This window comes from Neltuma alba, unplaced genomic scaffold, assembly GCF_004799145.2.
Source record: "Neltuma alba isolate B1F8T4 unplaced genomic scaffold, ASM479914v2 tig00000477_pilon, whole genome shotgun sequence".
Taxonomy (NCBI): domain Eukaryota; kingdom Viridiplantae; phylum Streptophyta; class Magnoliopsida; order Fabales; family Fabaceae; genus Neltuma; species Neltuma alba.
The window spans coordinates 51,182-70,294 of NW_021632068.1; the positions used below are offsets into that span (position 1 = coordinate 51,182).

At 31.6% G+C, this 19,113-nt stretch overlaps 1 pseudogene; it reads left to right on the plus strand.

Moving 5' to 3' along the window:
- Positions 1-5,349: 5,349 nt before the first annotated feature.
- LOC114739664 (very-long-chain aldehyde decarbonylase CER1-like) lies at positions 5,350-17,819 on the plus strand (annotated as a pseudogene).
- Positions 17,820-19,113: the final 1,294 nt, after the last annotated feature.

A 19,113-nucleotide genomic window follows, 5' to 3' on the forward strand; every position in this document is an offset into this window, starting at 1 on the left:
TCAAAATATAGAACTTGAATTTGATTTCTCTTGATTTGATGTGATCCTCATGGCAACCAAAAGGAAAAGCTTTTGAATTTAAATGACAGTGAATAAAAGGATAAAATTTCATATTTAAATAAAAATATGATGATGGAATGAACTAGGGCCAGGGTTTAAGAACATGATAAAGATGATAATGTGAATATTTGAAAAATTCAATGGATAATAGATATATGAATAAAATATTTATCCAAATTCAAAATACAATAAATGAATTATCTACAAAAAAATTAATTATTCAAGCTCTTTAATTTAGGGTGGAAGGAAGAAGATATTTTAGTTGGATATTTTGAATAATTTCCAATTAGATAATTGGAAAATTCTTTTTTAATGTCAAGTGGCTGCCACAAATGTAGTTTTGAAGGTATAAGATGTTTTGTTCAACGGAATATTTCGTAGAATCAGAACAAAGATACCTTTCAAAAGAGAAATTATAAAAATATAATAAAAAATGCACGTTTAAGTAATTAATTTATATAAATTTTTTAATTTAAATTATGAGTATCTATTACATTTTAAACCCTTTAAACAATATAAAATTCCTTAATTATATATAAAAAATATATTATAAAATAGGGATATATCAATCCTACCCAGATAAAATCACAGTTTGAGTGATGTTTGTTGAAGCTGTAGTAGGTAATGTCAAGCTGAATTAAAAGTTTTGTAAATTATACAAATTAAAATTCTGCCTCCACAGATAAGTAGATATGATATGATTAATTGTTGGCAAAAAAAGATATGATAGGATTAATTATTATTAATAGCTTATTAGATTGAGTAATAAGGTACTTAATATCTTTTGATCATGATTTATAGTTTCATCTGTCATATATGAAAGAAAAATTGATTAAGACAGTTTCCTCCTAACTAAGGCATAATTTATTGTTTGATTGTTATTAGGACTTCTAACATGTCTCTTATCATAACAAGTTAAATTTTTCTAAAGTAATAATTTTTTTTTCTAATATCTCTAGCAAACTATACAATTTTCTAACTAAATAAACAAACTCTTTTAGCTAATGACCTTGATTGATAATGATTTTAATTTTTTTTCATAAATAGTTAGTTTTAACTGAATTTCTTAGTTTTATGTATAGTTACTAATATGTTCGTATATATAAATAATAGTATAGGGGGTAGAAAATACTTCCTCTAACCCTTTTCATAAGAGCAATTAAGAGAATCTTGATTTCCTTTAAATCTATTTATATACATTTTTATTATTTGATATTAAAATAATATTTGTACAGGATATTAAATAATAAAATCTTAATGGTTAAAAGTTGATGTGCTGGTGATAATAAAGAAGTGGAAAGCAGCCAATAAAAATTAGTCTAGTTAGTGAAAAGTCAACTCATAATCCACAAAGTCGTGAGTTTGAATCCCGTTGTAGATGTGAGGACCTTGCTGGTAGGTAATCTATAAGTACCTTTGTAAATACTCTTTGAGTCTGGAGATATGTCATGGTCCTGGTCTTGGTAAGCGCCCAGTACTCAAATCACTTAAACTTTATTTATATCCACACACCACAAAAAAAAGGGGAAGTGGAAGGCAGTGGACGGTAAGAGAAGTGAAGAGGTTAGAAAATTTAGTTATCCATTAGTGTATGGTTTTCAAAATACCTTTGATGACAATAATTTTAACTATCTCTCTTATTAATTATATTGAAAAGAGAAAATTGAGGATGGCAATAGACTAGTAACTACTAGCTTTTATTAAGGACATTTTTGGGATGTTATCGTAATTTTCAAAAAAACTAAAACTTTCTAACTAATTTTAATTAATGTCTTAATTAGTCCACATAATCCCATTAAAAGGCCCCATACTGAGTAACGCAATATTTAATATTAAATTATATCAGAAACTTAATTACTTTATTAATTATGTATATAATTTTACATAATTAATATACTAGACCCCGTATTGATGATGTCTATGTTTCTCTAAATCAGAAGGAGTCGAATTGCTGAAGTGACACTGACAGAGTTGATAGCAACTGATATTTATTTTCTCTAAACGTGGCCAACTTTTGCACGAAAGCTTGATTATATTAATTAGTTCCCACGTTTATATAATGAAATCTCGGAAAGTCGTCTGTTTTTGAACCAAGAAAGAACAAAAGCTCGTCTTTATGTTGATGATCTGCTCTGACATTGCATTTATTTCCTCAACAAATACAGTTAGGCCTAGGAAAAAATCTCCATTGCCAGTTATTATAACATTCATGTTAGGAGAAATCAGAGGCAAACAAACAAAAAAAAAGTTAGGAGAAATCAATTAAGACTTCGGGCCCATTTGCCTATGAAAAACACCACGGCAATGTGTGGCAATAGAATTAGATAAAATAATGGCTCGATCTGGTCGCATGATATCAAAATAATTTTTAAGAATTTATTTGTTTATATTGAGAAAATACACACATAGTTCATGAACCAGAAGCAGGGCTAACTTCTTTATTTTTTAGTCAGAAATATTAGTTCAGAACCTTGTTAGTCTAATTATGGTTTATTCTTTTGGCCAGAAAGTTTAATTATGTTAAATTGGTTTTAATAAATTAGTAATATTTTTTAATGTTCATATCAAAATAAAAATAGAAGTTTAACTAATTTCTTTTGTCACCTTTAAGTGATGTTTTGAACAAAGTCATAAAATTCATTGTTCTAAAATTATGGCACCTACTAAGCCAATAGAAATAATTACTATTTAATAATTGAATTACTGGCAAAATAAAGTTTGATATAATTGAATTATTCTCAGAATAATTATAATCAAATCAATACATTTTTAATTCTGTCAGCAAAAAGAAAATATATTTTTAATTTAATATATATTTAAAATATTTTTATTAATTATTATTTCTTAAAGTATATTTATTTTGTTTGACCTGATTAAAGCATATTTATTGATTCTTTGTCATTTTTATAATTTTTCACCAATTTTTACTGTTGTGAATTTTCGGAGCATCATTCCAAACAAATCATGATATGATTCGCTAATTTGTCGTTTAAACCAACTAATTTAGTCGAATTTTTATTTATTTTTCTGCCAAAGAATTCAATCCAGTTTTTAAAGCATTCATAAAAATATTGATCTTATTGATGTTTTCCAACTTTGGCTGAATTTTCTCTCCATCATAATATTTTAATAATTTAGGAAATATTAGTCACAGATCAGAGCCTTTGTCGTTTGTTTTGGGGTTCCCAATCAAAAATAAATCCAAGCAATGCAATATAATACAAAACTCGGATCGTTTCACTTTAAAAAGCCTTTATTTGAAATTCTAAGCAAACTAAGGGGGTATTTGGATAAAACCAAATCATGGTTTGGAGAATAGCTTCTAGAGAATAGATTCTGGGGAGAATAAAATTATAAATTTTGTGAAGAATAGATTTTGTGAAAAAATGATTCTGAGAAGTGAGAGTGTTTGGATAGTTGTTATCAGAAGTACTTTTTATATATACAAATTACTAAAAAAGGCTTAAGTTAATATAATAATTACATAAAAGATAGATTTTATGATATATTTTAATTTGAAGAAATAAATTTATTAATAATATATTTGTTACCAACATAATTAATAATATATAAGAAAATGTAATTAATAAATAATTAATATATGTATAAATATTTATAAAAAATAAGATTAAATTTGTTTATAAAAAAATGAATAAAGAAATGTTGTAATAATTAAGATGTTGCATTGATAGAGAGCATTTGTAATAGTTTTTTTTTAACTACATGTTACCAGTCTAGTCAAAGCTTTCCTTCAATGAAAATTTAAAACCTTGTCTACATATTAACTCTCCAATTAGGTTCTATATTAACGACCGGAGTGATAATCTTATATTTAAGACCAATATTAATTCTCCAATTAGGTCCTATATTAAGAATAAGAATAATAAATTTAGGAAAGGTAGTAATTATTAATATATATAATATAAGATTATGTTTTTGGAAAAATAAATAATTTTTTTAACAAAAAACTATTATTTTAGGGGGAAGGAGAATCGGTCAAAAGATAAAAGAATCACGGAGGAGGGGAAGGCGTGAAGATAACACTGATGGAGCAAACAATTTTGCTGACAACATTGGTTCAAAAAGCGAAAAAATTTCACTTACCACAAAACCATGGTTTTCATGAGCAAACCATGGTTTTATAGTAAAACCATGGTTTTAAAAAATTAAAAAGTGTTTGGATATTTTTTTAACCAAACCTTGGTTTGGGTTTCAAAAGTGCTTTTTCCATGTAAGCCAAACATCCCCTGAGTACCAAAAATAATAAATTGATAGGGCAAAAAAGGTTTAGGTTTTGAAAATTAATTTTACTTTACTAACTACTCCTCCGGTCCTAAATATAAGACCTTTATACTAGTGTGTATAAGGGTCTTATATTTAGGACCGGAGGAGTATTAAAGATGCAATGGAATAAATATAAACTATTATTTTTTTATATTTTCTTTTATAAAAGTGAATGGGAATGGATATGAAAAAATGTATGAGATGAATGCTTCTTGGATATAAATTAATGATCTTCCTTATTCAAAATATTTTGGGAGTTAAAAACAATACACCAAGTTTCAATAGAAAACTCCAAAACATCGTTTGGGTCTAACAATCCTAATTAGTGATTATTCCTACTATCGTAGTTAATAAACACCTCTTAAGTTGCTATTTAAAACCACTTAATATGCAACAGTGATTAAATCAAATAGCTCGTTCTTTTTAAAGATTAATACTCAACCGTGACATTAATAGAGCGCTCAATCGAGACACTCAAAAGCAAGCTCAAATCAACTGTACTATCAGACTACCATGCCAAACAATACAATATCAATAAACTCACAAAAAAAAAAATAGAAATATATAACTTTCAAACTATTAAATCCAATCACAGTCACATTTGTCCAATTTAACAGATATAATCAACTCAAAATCTCAGTCTATACTATGACAAAGCACCATTCTACAACCAGAGAATCAAAATATAGATAAGCGAAAATGAATGGAATAAAATTAACTCTCCTATGGTAGCTAGGGAACTCAAATCATTATCTCCATCCCAAGAAGCAATGAGATTCAGCCACTCATCACGTCAGACGCAGCAAGCTCAGAGGAAGAAGAAAGAGGCGTCGTTGATCCTGGTAGTTATTAACGGCGTTGTCGACGGTGAAGACGGAGGTGGAGGGTGTCGCTGATGATGATGATGGTCACTCTGCCTCTCGTCTCCCTCCTCTGCGAAGCTGATGATGAATGGAAGGGAGGTCGTCGGCGGTGATAGAAGGAAGGAGTGATTCGCCAGCGATGATGGCGTGTGGAGTGAGAAATAGAAGGTGGGAAATGGAAGATGGTGATGGAGGATGGAGGGAGGTACTGCCGTCTCTGCTCCTTCCCCATTCGCTCTCTCTGTATTCTTTTTTTAAAATTGGCGTTCCTCCATTCTTAAAGCTGAAGATTGCCCAATAAGATCATATGACCTCATGCTTCATTACGGTGAGATTACTCTGGACCCCCTTTTTTATTTTTTATTTCCCAGATTTGTTGATCTTTTTGCTGTCACTTGCCATTTTCAGCTTTCATATTCCAAATTTCTTAAATAAAATTCTAGATAATGTAATACCATATTTTTCAAAAATCAATTAATTAAAATAAATCATAAAATATGAATATTTTCCCATTTTTAGCAATATTTTCATTCAATCACAATTACTCCAAATTAATCATAATAAATACAATTAAGCTCAATAAATGTGACAAAATCCTCAAATAAGATATGAAAAATCATGATAAAATCAGGATTTATCAGTCACATGAGGCCAGAGGGTAGAAAATGTGAGGTGGGATGTGAATACGTAATGTATAAAAAGGTAATTTTGAAAATATCAAATCTTTCTTTTTAGCAAAAGAAAATATTGAATCTAAATCGTCAATGTTTAATTTGAATAGCACTAAAAATTATAGTGTGGATTAGGGGTGAAAGTAGGTTAGACTCTTATTAAGAGGGTTTTAGCAAATAGGTCAAATTTATACTCATGCTTCTTAGACTAAAACTATGTTTCACAAGAACTAGCGTCACATCTCTTTTAATATCCCATTATACATCAATTGGAACCATTATATCACATTTTCCAACGTTTTCGAGTAAAAATTTTCAACTTCAAAATTTTTCTTTTTATTCTGTCTGTATACTGTTCATCCGAATTTAGGTCAACTTTGAAAATTCATAAATCATAACTGATTCTAGAGAAATCAAAACGGGGTGGTTTCAATTTTCACGCGAAGCTTGCTAAGAGTTCTATAGAGAAAAAAATATTTATTGGGCTCGATTCTATCCAGAACAGCACCAGAAAATTCAACAAATTGCACTGTTCATGTGGTCAATTTTTGAATTTTTCAGTATTTTAGCCCAACTTTGGAAGGATATAACTCTTAGTACAAAACTCCAAATTTGATGGTTTACCACTTGTTTTAAAGCTAAAAGTAAGCTTTATAAGACTGCCAAGTTTCAGGTCAAAACCTGTCCATTCGCTCATTATTTTATGTGGCGCAAGATTACCTCTTTTTAGGGTATTTTCATCCCCTAAACCATATTTTCTTTAATTTTTCTTCCACTTCCTCAATTACCATCCATTCCAACACAACATCCCATAATTATAAACCACCACACAACATTATACTTTACATAATGTCAAAGTATTCCATATCCATAACTCATTACAAACTTATAACGAAGTTCAACAAACTACAACATAATTTAATATATTGTCACAAAATTTCCATGACCTCCCTAGCTCACGCTAATTCTTTGCCCTTATCTATACTTAGTCCACTCCCTATTGATGCATAATTTAACATAGGGGGTGAGACTTTATAGAAATTTCAGTAGCAATGAACTATAATCATCATGTTAATTTAGCAATACATAATGCGATATGTCATAGAACTTCAAGACATCCTCAAGTCAAATAAAATCATATTTTTCATCAAATCAAGAGAGGAATCAAACACACTTTTATACTAACATGTTGTCACGCATTTGGCCAAAGCATATCAAATATCATAAAGTCAACAATTTCCATAACATAAATCCATTAAACCAAAACAATCCACATAGCACATCAAGCAAGCTAGACAAATAATCAAATTATAAGTTCAATACTACCTTTCAAGCTTAATAGGTTTCGGTCTCCTTGAAGTAATTATCCTCCCTTTGTATCCTCTTTCCAAAACCTATTGATTCAGGCACAAATACAAGCTATGTTAACAACTAAACAATTCAAACACAACACTTTATCTTTAACCTAACACTCTCCCCCTTTTTCTTTGATTTTTAACAATATAGTTCCTCCTTTAGAATCAATGATCTCTTGGCTCAATCCTACACAATTTTTCATGAGAAATCCAAATGTCCAATTAGATCTTTAAAAATCAAACTCCTTTCTTCTCAAATCATAGAGGCTGAATAGGGGGTGTATGACTTCCAAAAATTTCATTTTTTATTCTAATGATTTTACACACTTTCCTTTAGTATATCCCTACGCAAAAACACATTTTAAACCCATTGGAATCATCAAATTAATGCAAAACAAACTACTACCCCATAAACACTCCTTGGCTGAAATGAACATATAGAACCCTAGGTGTATTTTATTTCAAAAACATACCACTTAACCAAGCTTATTCCACTTGATATTTAAGGTTCCTATCCTTCCCTAAACCTTTCATGATCAGACTGAAATGAGACAACATCTAACTTTAGAATTTCAAGCCAAAACTCTAACTAAACTAGCTTGAAATTTAGGGATAAAAGGGTTTAAGCATACCTTGATGTTTTCTTGATGTAATTTGAATGATTCCTCATCCAAAACCTCCACAAATTCAGTCTCCCTTAGTCAAAAATGAAAATGGCAATACCTCCTCTCTTTTTCCCAATTTTTCCAACATTTTCTTGTATTTTAGGAGGGGGTATTTATAGAAAAACCAAGCTGCCTTTCCCCTCTGATTTTTGGACATCAAAAAATGGATGAAATAAGGTGAGTTGGCAGCCATCAAATGCCTCATAGCTTCAGATCTATCCATATGTCCAAGCTCTATATTATTCCAACAATTATCCCTTAATTTTACATTTTATTTAATTAATCATGTGGAGTGTCCAGCAAGCAACAAAATTAGGCCCTTATTGGGCTCAATGTGGGCCCCACAAATGGCTCTCACTTCTCAAATCAAAATCTCAAACCAATTTAGAACTTTATCTGTTACTATTCACTAGTAACATTCCATAATTTTTTTAGACATCCAAAAATTTATTTCTCTCCATTATAATTCACCTTTTAATATGAGAACATGATCTAGAAATTTTCAGAATTTTTTCACTACCTCTAGGTATTTATTTTGAATTTTCTCCAATTAGACTTCTATTGGTGTCACTGTGAAAAATAAATTCCCTAAAATTAATTCCTGAGCTTCCAAGGCCTAAAACTAATTCTATAAATTCAAATAAATATTTAGATAACTTATCATTTTTTTCAAATTTATTGAGGCCTCTAACTAATTAAAATGATTATTTTCATCCTATTTTTAATATTTTTCCGAAAAACCTCCGTTTACGAGAAATTTCGTAATAATTTATTTTCACCATAATTTTACTTTTCTGGCCTTAACCGAGTTTTCAAAGCCTCTAATTTACACTCTTCATATTTTTTAAGAATTTTCTAAAATTTTTCTCAAATTTTCCCGTTTTGTCATTCCTAGACTGATAATTATGAAAATACTAGCCTGGACTTTATCAGGGTTTCACATCAAAAGTTGTTTCATCTCCCCATTTAGTCTCTACATTGGCCCTCATCCCAATTTTTGGTTCCTTATGTCCAGGTAAAATTTCTTGAGATGTGACAACTAGCCTATAAACTCACAGGCCTAACTTATTTATTTATTTTTTATATGCATTATTATATATATAATATGATTTGAATCAAGCTATAATTTAGCCTTAACACTAAATTTCACATCCCATTATTTATACACAGCCCAATCCTTTCATTTATCAACTGCTTGCCTCTCGCTCGCCTCTTTGATCACTGAAAACAGCAACACTAGTCCACTCCCTTTTTCCTTGTTTGCATCATTTGCTGAAGCATAATAATTTTTGTATGCTTACATTACTGATATTCAAATGAAATATTATAATCTGAATAGGAAAAATTTGTTCAAAATTTTTTCTGTAAAAGCAAAAAAGATAAAATTCAGTTTTACAAGCCACTTATTGTATTCGGTTCATTTTGAAAAATATACCTCTTTAGTACGGATGATTGCCTCAAGATCTCCCCGTTGAGGCTCAAATCTATTTAGTTAAAGCCTAGCTTAGCTTATTTATTTTCATCTCCAAGATGGGTTTTCTAATTATTCTTGGAGGGGCTATTTATGAGTATCGTTGCTAAAGGTATCTAGTGGCATAGGAATTACCTATAGTCTTAATTGGTTTAAATCTTCACACATGGATTAATTAGCCGATTCTTTTGTTGATTTTATTTGTAGTAGTTTTGCCAAAATAATAAAATCCTGTCAAAATCCACGTCATATCCAGCATGAATATATTCACTACAAAAAAACAACGAATTAGCGACGGAAACAAATTCTGTCACAAATTAGCGACGGAATTTCCGTCGCTAATTTTTTTGACAGATTAGCGACGGAATTTCTGTCCATCGCTAAATTCTGTCGCTAATCCATATTTAGCGACGGAATCTTTTTCTGTCAGACAATTCCGTCACTAATTCCGTCGCTAATCTGTCAAAAAAATTAGCGACGGAAATTCTGTCGCAATTCCGTCAGAAATTAGCGACGGAATTTGTTTCCGTCGCAAATTCCGTCACAAAGTTTAAGAAAATAAATTACATAGGATATATATACAAGTAGGAAAATACTATTTATCATAATCTATTTAAATCATTTAATTTTTTATATAAAATAATTTATTAGATTTTATTATAGTAGTTATTTTTTGAATTTTTTGAATAACAAGATTTTTTGACTAATTGTAAATGATTTTCTTCAAATATATAAACCACATATACATATATAATATAATGTAATATAATATATATATATATATAAAATTAAATTGTATATCTTATCAATGTTAATTAAAAAATAAATTTAAAAAATATTTATGAAAAATTATTTATGATGTAAAATTCAAAATTAGTGTCGTTAGAAATTAAAATGATATTAAAAATATTTTTAAAAAATAAAAAATTATAAAAATAGTAAAACAAATATTTAAAAATTATTTTTTCATTAAAATAGTTATGATTGAAATTATCATATAGTATATTTTTAGTTTTTAATAATATATATGTATATATAATTGTTTGTGTAAAATAATATAATATATATTTAATTTTACATAATAAGTCAACAGGTTTATTGCAACTCAACTGGTAAAGCCGCACATGCGCACGGAGGAGGTCCTGGGTTCAAGCCATGGAGAAGTCACTTTGAGAAGGGAATTATGTAGAGGTGAGGTGGCAGGCACACGTGGCAGGCAGAGGTGAGGTGGCAGGCACACGTGGCAGGCAGAGGTGTGACATGTGACGCACACGTGGCAGTAGATGTGAGGTGGCAGCGACACGTGGAGGTGGTCTCAGTGATGGCATGACAATTGGTAGAGGTGCCACGTGGCATTTTATTTTATTTTTTAAAAAATCGATTTAGCGACAGAAAATCCGTCGCTAATCCATCGCTAATTAATTAGCGACAGAGGAATTAGCGACGGAATTTTTTCCGTCGCTAATCCGTTCCGTCGCAAATCTGTCGCTAATTCTGTCGCTAAATGCAAAATTCCGTCGCTAAATTCCGTCGCTAAAACCATGTTTTTTTGTAGTGATTATAGAATCTCTCCAAATAGAGGAAAGTCCTTAACTCTAGGTTAAAACAAAAATAGCCAATTAAACTGTTTATGAGTGTGTGTAGAAACCTAACGTTTTGCAAGCTACCTTGTAAAAGTAGGTAGGGTATGCCCTATTTATTATGCATGTATAATTTATAGAAAACTATATTATATTGTAGTATTTATAGGTAGTTGTACATTTACATATATTGCAATTTGGTTGTTGGCTAAATAAGTGAGGAAAGCACTATATAAACCCCCGGAATCCTTTCGCTGCAATAATCACAGCTCCTAATACGGCTTCAAAACCAAGCATTCTCACGGATTGGCCTTGGAAACCTCCATTACAAAAAAATAGACTTTCAGTGACAACTTTCAGCAGCGACAAAGAATGTCACCGCTGAAAATATGACTTTTAGCGGCGACATCCAAAATTAGTAGTAACAATGGCGACTTTTTCTTGTTGCCGCTGTAGGTGCAGCTTTCAGTGGTGACAAAATTTGTCACCACCGAAAGGTGCACCTACGACGGCGACAAAAGTGGTCGTCGCTGAAAGTGTACACTTTCGGCGACGACACCATTTGTCGCCACTAAAACACCCTTTCATATATTTTTTTATTATTTTTGATTTTTTGTAGAAAGTATATATTATAATCTCTTATTTGTGTAATTAAGTAACTTTGATAATTATTGTTTTTTATGTATTCTTGTATTACAAAGAGATTAAAAGAACGATAATGTAGTGTTTGAGTGAGAAAGGGAGAGGAAGAAAGTTTGGAATTTGTATAAAACACATATATATTATAATTAAATGTTTGAGATATGGAATAGAAAAATATTGTGCATGAGAGAGAAATGAGGTGGAGGCATGCATGAGAAAGTATTAAGTTTGAGTGATGGGGAAAGTAGTGAAGAATAGAGTGTGTATGAGAGGTAGATGTAAATATAATTGGAAGAGAGATAGAGTGTGTGTGTGTGAGAGAAGGATGTTATAATTGAAAGAAATAACATAATTAAATATATGAGGGAGATTATTATAATTAAATTAGTGTGAGCATACTTAATTGATATAATAATATTTGATTATAAACATATGTATGAGAGGATTGAGAAATAAAATTATTGAAGGAGATAATATAATTAATTAAAATATGTTTGAGAGATATAGTTAATAAAATTGTGTATATAGTTAATTAAATATTATTACTATTTATATTTTTTTTTAAAAATGTGATTAATTAAGTGTTATAAAACATATACGATTTTATATTCTATATATTTTGTGTTGCACAATCACCTCAAAAAACTTCAACAGCAGGGTTGGCCGCGTCTGCTTGTTACAATCCGGAGAGGTCCCTTGTGAGTCTGATGAATGCCCCATTGATTTTTCACACATTCATTTAGGCCAAAAAGGTCAAAAATAATCAGTAAACTGTCATTTGGCTGTTCGCTGGTTCGAACAGGGGACCTGGCAAAAGCCACAGCCAACCCGTGCCAGTGAAGCCATGCGTATTTTGGCCGCGGGTGGCACCTTGTTTTTATATATAGAAACTGTTATTATGAAACCCAAAATAATTTGTTTAACCCGCCCCATCTTCTGAAAATTTCATTTTTCCCTCTCACCAACGCCGCGCAAATACAAGCTAGGCTTTGAGCGTCTGACTTCCAGCATCCATCTTTGTGTTTACTCCATCACTTCCAGTGTCCTTTCTTGCCGTCATCCATGTATGTACGCCGGTCTTCTTCTTCACTTGAAGTCTCGTGGTGCTGTATATTTTTCCCTTCTCTGTTTTGCATTTTTAGATCCGTTTGTTCTTCTGGTTTGCTGTGATTGATTGTATGTGTGGAGGAATATATTATAGAATCCTATTTCATTTTCTTGTGGCTTTGAGCGTCTGACTTCCAGCGTCCATCTTCGCAAAAATGAATTAAGCCATGTGACAAATTCAGATGTTCGAGTGGATAAATTCTTGAGGTTTGCATATCTGAATGGTGATGAATAGAGAAGACGCAGAAGCTAAGTGAATTATCTTTGAAATTTCATTGTAAATCTGTCTGATCTGTTTAACCATCTATTATTTCTAAGTACATATCCTTCAATCATTTCATTTGTAAAATCCTCCAGGAGTGGGAAAGCTGGTTAGAAAATGAGCTGTGGAAAAAGCTTAGTAGAAGTTTTAGTTGAACTTAGAAACCTAAGCATCAAAGCTGCTTTGTGTACTCTGATTTTGAAAAGTAGAAATCCCATCAAGTTCAAGAGAACTGGATGTGAAACAGGAGTTTAAATCACGATGACTAGGATCTCTTCTCTATCCTCTACTTTCACTGTATCCACTTTAAACTGAAAATCTAATGGCCTGAATGTCAACCTCGGACCAAAGGGGGAAAAACTCAAATCAAGTCAACTCTGTCTCTAAGCATAGTTCATCTCTGCTTCATTATTCTAGCATCTAGTCCACTGAATCTTAGATCCAATCAACTGAATATTTCTCACGAAACAAAGTTTTCTGATTAAGATATGTTTCAAGTCCTCTTATCTGTTCATACACATTATTATTAAACATGTGCAAGTAATATGTACCTTTAACCAGTTTCCTAATTGCCGCTAGATAAAGGAATCCCACTTGCATGACCTGTGACACAAGTGATGAACCTACACTTAATTAAAGTCCCACTTATATATAAATACGGGTTATGTTTCAATTGACCAATTTGATTTGGAATTATCAATGCTTATTTTAGGTATTCTTTCTTGGAATAAAGACATAATCATATACTACGATATACTAACTCTCTCATGTACTGCGTGAAAGGTAAAGAAGCATATACTGAATTATGGGCAGGTTTGCATTTGCATCTCGACTGTAAAATGGCAATGTATATTAGTCATACGTCTCAACAGTGTGTACGTGTTTGAAGAGTTTCGATGGTTATGCATATATAAGGCCATGGAAATAGAACGAACCCAGTCAGAGGATGTTGTTGTCTAACATTATTTTTTCTGGTTTCTACGGAATGAATGTATGTAGTTGTAAATTTCTGATGCTGCTCGTATAACATTATAACTAATGCCATGTTTTCCTCTTGCTAAAAAATTAAAACAAAGCATAAGGAGTAATAGGAGGGAAAATTAATTTATGAGATGAATTCAATAGTCCATGTATTTAACTAAATTTTAGTAGATAGGTTTCCCATATTTTTGTTTTTTACAACTTTAGTTAAGATTCTGATTCTCATGAGTCTTTATTTTCTCACATTTGTGATTTTTAATGCCTTATTTACTTGAAGTTTTTGCATGATTAAAATGTATTCAACATGCTTGGAAATGGGACAATAATGTATCTATATTGTGTTGCTTCTTTAAAAATGAAGATATGAATATTATCTGTCAAAAATCAAATTGCAGACAGAAACTGTTTTGCTGGGCCAACTAAGACACTCACACCTTGTGAAATTGATTGGATATTGCTGCGAAGAAGATGGAAGCAGGACGTGCAGCAGAGTGAGAAAAAATAGAAGTAGAACGTGCAGCAGAGCGAGCAAAGATGGAAGCAGAGCGCACACAACTTGAACAAAGGATGGAACAATTGATGGAGCAAAGAATACAAGCTCAGTTCACTGCTTTCATGCAAAAGATGCAATTAAATGCTCCTGCAGATACTCTTACTTCTAGCGTCCCTAGTTTTGGTCCCTCTATGTAATTTTTCTTTTGCATTATATAATGTATCTTTTAATTGAACAATTTTTATTTTTATTAAAGACATAAAAACACTTTGATGATTATAAATCTTATTATTTAATATATTTGTCTGTTAATTACTTTATTTTTATTAAACCTTATGATCACATTTATCAGGAATATAAATAAAAAAATTTGTATAATTAACATATTAAAATAATTAAACTTTATGTTGCCGCTAACAAGGGTAATTGGTAGCGACAATTATGTCGTCGCTAAAAATGGTAATCAGTGGCGACATGTTGTCGCTGCTAATTACCATTTTTAGCGGCGACATTTTTGTCATCGCTGATTGTGGTTTTAGTGGCGACAACGGCTGTCACCGTTAAAACAAGCTTCAACGGCGACATTAGTAGCTATTGATTCCTACGTTTCAATGGTGACATTTCATAATAACAAACTCCTCATCTTTTAATGTCACCACTAAAAGGACATTGAGCGGCGACTTTTTGTTGCCGCTGAAACTAGACTTTCAGCGGTGACTTTGTTATGTCGCCGCTGATAAGTTTCAACTACGGCCGCTACGGCAACGATCTAGTAGCGACAAATGAAAGTCAAATTTTTTGTAGTGAGCTCTTGGCAGCTTCACGGTTTACTTTCTACTATTTCTCATTCCTTAATCTGATCCTAATCCTTCTTCATTAATATAAAATGTGTTCTAAAGTAGATTTTATTACTCCTCCATCTGCTTCATTCTAATCCATTAATTTAGCTCGAGATCGAGTCGTGTTTTATTCACATGCTTTTTGAGAGAAATAGAACTAAACGAGAAAGTCACATGCATCTCATATTTTCATTTTGGGTTATATCTTTAATCTTTGAAATTTGGAATCATTTTGGTTTTAATTCCTAAAATTTGAAACCAATATTTTTGTCATAAAATTTAACTTTATTTTGATCCGTATAAAAATTTTGGGTCTCTGAAACAAGGTTTCAGGACCAAAACCATTCATTTCAAATTTTGGGAACCAAAAACAAAATAATGTCAAATTTAAAGGACTAAATATAGTACATATAAATAGTGTCATTTACAATACAAATTAGCTCTTATACTTAGGACCGGGGATTGTGTGTGTGTTGAAGCTGACAATTACTTTGTTGTCTCTTTTCTTTTCTCTCTCAAGTGCATGATACTGGTGCCGTGGGTTGGCCATAGCCTGTGTGCTCTAACGTGCAGTGAGTGAAAACCATATTACTATTTGATATTCCCATTTCTTTTGCTGAGACCGCTTCACAATCAGATTTGGATCTGTGTCTTGTTATCTAACTGCTCAAGGCACGAACCGAATCGTTCACAGACCAAGTTGACAGAGAAAGAACTGGTGAGAGCATTTAATAATAAACTCATCCTTTTTTTGGCACTCCATCTTTTGCTTACTGATGTTCTCTTATTTCTAGTATGCTTCTATTTATATATATATATAATTATTTTGAAACATATTTTAGAGTCTCAACAAATTAATGATGACGATTTAATTTGGAAGCTTGATTATTGCAGGGATGATCAGATTTTACTAAATGGACTCTTGATGTTCTTAGGATACATGTTATTTCCTGAGGTTTCTCATCACTTACCCTATTGGAGAACAGATGGTGTGGTGATCACAATATTGTTACATGCTGGTCCAGTGGAGTTAATTTATTATTGGCTTCACAGGGCTCTTCGTCACCATTTCCTCTATTCTCGCCATCATTCTTCCATTGTCACACAGCCTATAACTTGTACGATATATTTTCATCACTTAAACTATCCATTCATTTATACATATATATATATATATATATATATATATGTTAAGTTCCATCTCATTTGTTTAACTTTGAAGTTCCATCAGCTGCATAATTGTATATGTCTTTAATTATCTTTCTCCTCATAAACAAAGAGCGCGGGTGATATTCTAGTTTAAATAACGATTACTGCACTTCATGCACTTTAATTACTACTACATCCAATCTTTAATATAAAAACTAGATAGATATTGGATTTGGTTCTAAATATAAGTTCTCAAGCCATTTTGTCTTCTAAATTTGCAACTCATTTTCAGAAGTATTCCTATTGACTACATATGTCAAAAGGTTTCCATTCAAAGGTAATCATAATAAAAAGGAGTATTTAAAAAAAATAACTCATATTTATTACAAATAACTAACTTAACTAATTTTCTTAATATACTCAAATTAGTAAAGTACTACTAGTTCTTATGTTTTGAACTGGAGGTTGTAGTTAATAAATGCAAGAGATTTTCAATAATTTAATTGTAGCATGTACTGATTTTTGTAAATTTGAGGCCACAGGTTTCACTCATTGCATCACACCAAGTTTAGGACAAATTACTCTCTTTTCATGCCAATATATGACTACATTTATGGTAATGTGGATGAATCCTCAAATGATACTTATGAAATATCTTTGAAGAAGCCAAAGGACTTGCCAGATGTGGTTCACTTGACCCACTTAACAACGCCTGATTCTGTCTATCATCTTCCTATGGGGTTTGCTTCTTTAGCCTCAAACCCTCTCAAAATGGTATCTTCATTTGATGTGGCCCTTCACATTTGTTCTTAACCTAACCGCTTGGATCTATAGTCGTACTTTTGTCTCAGAAAGGAACACTTTAGAAAAGCTCAATTTTCAATCATGGGGGTACCAAGATTACAAAACAAGTAAGTATTTGGCCTTAATTAATTCAACATGAACTTAATTTTAATCAGTTGAAAAACTTCATTGAAAAGGGCAGTGCACAGGACTGAACAAGATCACTGAAGAGGCAATTCTTGAGGCTAACTCATCTGGTGTTAAGGTGCTTAGTCTCGGGCTTTTGAATCAGGTTAGTTCACATCATTTTCCCTCTGTTTTTTTTCATTATATTCTTATTTTTTTTGAAATATTTAAGCCTGTAATTGTATGATTAAATGCAGAAAGAAGAACTCAATGCATTTGGTGAATTATATATTCAAAAGTTTCCAAAACTAAAGGTAAAGATTGTAGATGGAAGTAGCTTAGCTGCTGCTATTGTTGTGAATAGCATTCTCAAAGGTACAAGTCAGGTGCTTCTTCGTGGCAACTTTGATAAGGTTTCCTTCTCCATAGCCAAGTCTTTGTGTGAAGCAAATGTGCAGGTAAGCTGCATAATGGTGGGATATTTCTGATCTCAAACTTCTTTTTCCGGCCGGGGGAGAAAAATCTTAAAATGTTTTAAATAAATTAGGTTAATTAAAATCAGGACTTATTTCATGATTGACACTACAAACAAAAAATAGTTGATTAGCGACGGAATTTGCAACGGAAACAAATTCTATTGCTAATTTCTGATGGAATTTGTGATAGAAACAAATTTCGTCGCTAATTTCTGATAGACTTGTGACAGAAATTTCATTGCTAATTTTTTCGACGTAGCTAATTCATCAGAAAATCCATCAATAAATATTTAGCGATGGAATTTTTTTCTGTCAAAAATTTTTGTCGCTAAATTGTTTGTCACAGAAGTTTTTGTAACTAATTCCGTTGCTAATTCTATTCCATCACAATTCCATCACTAATCCATCACTAATGTTGAATTTCATTATTTTAAATTATAATCTTACAAAAATTTATAAAAGAACAATTAAGAATATAATGATTTAAAAAAAAAATTAATTATAAAATTGTTAGAAACAATCTCACCCAAGAGGGGGGTGAATTGGGTGAGTTACAAAAATTTAAGAATTAAAAGCGTGCAAGTATTGAATGAAACAGAGAGTCAGAGTAAGGAGAAATTTAACCGCAGAGAAGAGACACAAGATTTATACTGGTTCGGTCTCAACCACGTGACCTACTTCCAGTCCCCAGAACACCTCTGAGTATTTCACTATCTTCCAAGATCGACAGGGCTCTTGGTGCCTCGGTACAGTAATTGAATCGCTCAATCACTCCCCCTTACTCCCGTAAGGATACAACCCCTCTCAAGAGTCCACACTCTTGAGTGTCTCTCAAGTTTTTAATGAAAGTAGTGAATGGCTCTCTTACAGAGTGAATTCAATGATAAACACTGATGCTCAGTAGTAAAGTGAAAAACAGAGTATTGAATGCGTAACTAAATAATAGCAGATGGTAGCTCCGGTATTCAATTCTCTTCATTAATGCCTCTTCGCGCCTTTTATAGTTGATATCGTTAAATAGCCGTTAGACGGAAGGCTTCTAGCCGTTGTGACTTCGTTTGCGTGTTTCACTGGTTTTAACAGCTCCGCCATTAATGCGTCTGAGTTTCTGACACTGTAGGTCGCAGTCTACGTAATCCCATTGAAGAGCCGTTGCACACGTTTTCATTAATCTGCATATTTCAAACTTAGAACAAGTGAGAATTTTGTGGTGAGTGCTTTAACCTTGAATACAGAAGGAAGGCTAATTTATCATTCAAGATTTGTGACGAGATCATTTATCAGTAACAAGAACAGAGTGTCATTC